The following is a 4020-nucleotide window of genomic DNA, read 5'->3' as shown; positions in this document are numbered from 1 at the left end:
TTGAAGGGCCAAAGAAGACCGGAAGCGTGGTCGCAAGGCTCGAAGCAATGGAGCAGCAAGTCTTCAAGTGCCAAGGGATGGTGGAACATGGACTCAACACCAATCACTTGATGATCATGGAATTTACCCGTGACCACAAGTTGGACGCCAAGAACATCGGAGAGGCTATCTGTAACGCCCACGATGCGGCTATATCTCCCACGTGTCGAGGCACGACTTAGAGGCATAACCGCATTGTGGTTTTGTCGCAAGAAGGGTCATCTTCACACAATCCCATGTAATGAACAAGAATGGGATAAAGAGTTGGCTTACAATCGCCACTTCACACAATACATAAATAAAACATACATCATTCAGAGTACACACATAGACCGACTACGGTCAAAACCAAAAGAAAAGAAGATAACCCAACTGCTAGATCCCCGATCGTCCCAACTGGGTTCCACTACTGATCAACATGAAAACAAACAACACAACGAACAAGATCTTCATCGAGCTCCCACTTGAGCTCGGTTGCGTCACCTGCACTGGTATCATCGGCACCTGCAACTGTTTTGAAAGTATCTGTGAGTCACGAGGACTCAGCAATCTCACACCCGCGAGATCAAGACTATTTAAGCTTATAGGAAGGATGGTGTAATGAGGTGGAGCTGCAGCAGGCACTAAGCATATATGGTGGCTAACATACGCAAATAAGAGCGAGAAGAGAAGCAACGGAACGGTCGTGAACTAGAAATGATCAAGAAGTGATCCTGAACTCCTACTTACGTCAAACATAACCCAGAAACCGTGTTCACTTCCCGGACTCCACCGAGAAGAGACCATCACGGCTACACACGCGGTTGATGTATTTTAATTAAGTCAAGTGTCAAGTTCTCTACAACTGGACGTTAACAAATTCCCATCTGCCACATAACCGCGGGCACGGCTTCCGAAAGATAATACCCTGCAGGGGTGTCCCAACTTAGCCCATTATAAGCTCTCACGGTCAACGAAGGATAAACCTTCTCCCGGGAAGACCCGATCAGTCTCGGAATCCCGGTTTACAAGACATTTCGACAATGGTAAAACAAGACCAGCAAAGCCGCTCGATGTGCCGACAAATCCCGATAGGAGCTGCACATATCTCGTTCTCAGGGCAACACCGGATGAGACATCCTACGAGTAAAACCAGACCTCGAGTTTCCACGAGGGGGCCCCGCAGTCTACTCAGTTCGGACCAACACTCGAAGGAGCACTGGCCCGGGGGGGTGTTTAAAATAAGATGACCCTTGAGTCTGCAGAACCCAAGGGAAAAGGGGATAGGTGGTAGCAAATGGTAAAACCAAGGTTGGGCCTTGCTGGAGGAGTTTTATTCAAAACAAACTGTCAAGGGGGTCCCATAAATCACCCAACCACGTAAGGAACGCAAAATCAAGGAACATAACACCGGTATGACGGAAACTAGGGGCGGCAAGAGTGGAACAAAACACCAGGCATAAGGCTGAGCCTTCCACCCTTTACCAAGTATATAGATGCATTAATTAAATAAGAGGTATTGTGATATCCCAACATAAACATAATCCAATATGGAGCAATCTTCATCTTCACCTGCACCTAACAACGCTATAAGAGGGGCTGAGTAAAAGCAGTAACATAGCCAAACAACGGTTTGCTAGGAAGAGTGGATTAGAGGCTTGACATGGCAATATGGGAGGCATGATATAACAAGTGGTAGGTAGCGCGGCATAGCAATAGAGCGAACAACTAGCAAGCAAAGATAGAAGTGATTTTGAGGGTATGGTCATCTTGCCTGCGATCCCGCTAGGAAGAAGAACGAGTCCATGAAGAAGACAAACGGACGGAGTCAAACGAATCCTCACAACTCCGGAAAGAAACCGAAGCTAACGAGAGAAGCAACCCGGAAAGAAACAAACAACATAGTAAACAACCACCACATAAACATGGCATGAAGCACAATCAAGTATGATGCATGTCCGGTTTAATGAGGCATGGCATGGCAAAGTGCACAAATAAAACTACAAGTTAAGTGGAGCTCAATATGCAACGAGTTGCATATTGACGAAACACCATATCCATTGTTTAGCTCTCTCGGTTATGCACCCAACAATATTAAATGTTGATTAACATGGCAATATGGTGAAGCATAAGTAAGCTAACTATTTAGGCAAGTTTAAATGAGGCCGGAAATAACAAACAACAATTCCAGAAAATCCTCATGTGCATATTTTGATTTGGTACTGTTCTGCCCTAAACACAATTTTAATGTTGTTAAACAGCAAAATAAAGTGTACCATGTTAAACTAGGCATTTTTCTACCCCATTTGCATATAAAGTTTATTTAAATCCGAGTTACGGTTAATTAGTTATGAAATAAATCATTTTAACATGGCATTTAAGCAAATTAAATAAACAACAAGTTTAAACATTTTAAACATGGATGAGAGCAGCATATTATGAAACTAGAAGAAATTCTAGACATTTTACATATATAAATTATTTTAATCCGATGCACGGCTGTGAAGTTATTATATGCATGATGTATGAGGGGTTTTCTGCAAAACCGCACTCTCTGGATAATATGAAATTCGCAGCACGCCAAAAAAAATAGCAACGGGCCGAGTGCAACGCACTGTGCAAGCCCAGCAGCAGATCTGGCCCGAAGCAGAAGTGGGAGTGCAAAATAACAGGAAAAACTAAGCAAAATAAAAGGGGGCGGCTGGGACTCGAACTCCAGACCCCTCGAATGGATAGTGGCCACGCTAGCCACTGGGCTAGCTGATATGCTTGCGGTGGAACATAGTGGCATTTCTAAATAACCTCTACATGCCAGAACGGATCTAGGAAAGGATCGAAGCTTCGTTCATGGAGGAAGTTGCTCACAGCGGGGAAAACAGAGGCCGGCGGCCATGGCGATGCAGGGAGGTTCAGGCGGCGAAACTTGGCGAGGCGGCGGAGGCAGGGCTTGCCGCCGGCGTGGCCGGATGCGGAGGAAGGAGGTCCGGCGGGGGCATCGGTCTCCAGGGCGTCGGAGCTCCCTGTACGAGCAGACAGAGAGAGAGAGAGAGATGTGAGGGAGAGATAGAAGGCGAAAGGGAAGGAAGAAACAGGGGCACGGGCGTGGCTTGGCTCACCGAAGCTTCACCATAGGCGTGCGGGCACGGCGGCGCTGCCGGAGGAGATGCAGGTGACGGGGAGGGGCTGGACGAGGAGTTGGGCGCAGCCTCAGACGCTCGCGGGGACAGGGGCGCGCGAAGCAGTTCCTACTGGAGCTCGACGTCGAGGTTGCCGGGGCGGACGGCGCTGGTGTCGGAGACGAGCGGGACGAGGGACTTGGCGCAGCGACGGGAATCGAGCGCGGAGGAGCCGGGGATGGCGGATCCAGGCGCGCACGGCAAGAGCTTGGTGATGGCGGCTTCCTCCTTGCGGCTCCTGCACGGGCGTACCTGGGAGAGAGAGCATGAGAGGGAAAGGCAACAGGAGAAGAAAGGGAAAGGAAGGAGAGGCGCGAGCGTGGCTGTCCTGCTGGTGGCTGCTAGCAGAACTGCTCGCCGGGGACGACGGCAGGGAGCTAGAGGAGAGGCGCAGGACTTGGAGAAGGGGCACGGCATGGAGGAGCTCGGGAGGGTGCTGCTCTCCCTAGATCAGACGCGGGAGGCTGCAGGGGCACTCGGAGTCGAGGTGGGAGATGGATTGGTCCAGTGGGGAAAACGAGGGAAGGAGAGAGGGTGGATCTGGAGGGATCCCGAGGTGGGAGATGCTGGCGGCGGCCGGATGGGACTGATGGGACAAGGCTACTAATTTCTAGGGTTGGACTAATATATATCTCATGGGATTAGATTAGAGGCTATTTGGGCCCTCTGATTTAAATCGGACGATCGAGAAAAATAGGCTAGGAAAGTCCAACAAAGAAAACGGTGATGTTTTGTAGATGTTTGGGGATGATCCGGACCCAACGGTAACGGTAGTCCGGTTCGGGTTCGGGAAAGTTTCGGACACGGGCGAGGGGCCGATGCACTG

The 4020-nt window shown here is 49.6% G+C and overlaps 1 long non-coding RNA gene across 1 annotated transcript; it reads right to left on the bottom strand.

The window, feature by feature from the left end:
• Positions 1-262: 262 nt before the first annotated feature.
• On the bottom strand, positions 263-3795 carry LOC141042567 (uncharacterized). Its single transcript, XR_012205781.1, has 4 exons — positions 3135-3795; positions 2884-3038; positions 1793-1883; positions 263-549 (listed from the first exon to the last, which is right to left on the bottom strand). It is a non-coding gene; the product is annotated as an uncharacterized lncRNA (long non-coding RNA).
• Positions 3796-4020: the final 225 nt, after the last annotated feature.

Source organism: Aegilops tauschii, chromosome 1, assembly GCF_002575655.3.
Source record: "Aegilops tauschii subsp. strangulata cultivar AL8/78 chromosome 1, Aet v6.0, whole genome shotgun sequence".
NCBI classification, from domain to species: domain Eukaryota; kingdom Viridiplantae; phylum Streptophyta; class Magnoliopsida; order Poales; family Poaceae; genus Aegilops; species Aegilops tauschii.
Note: the sequence above shows the minus strand (reverse complement) of the source record. Positions and strands in the feature narration are given on the sequence as shown.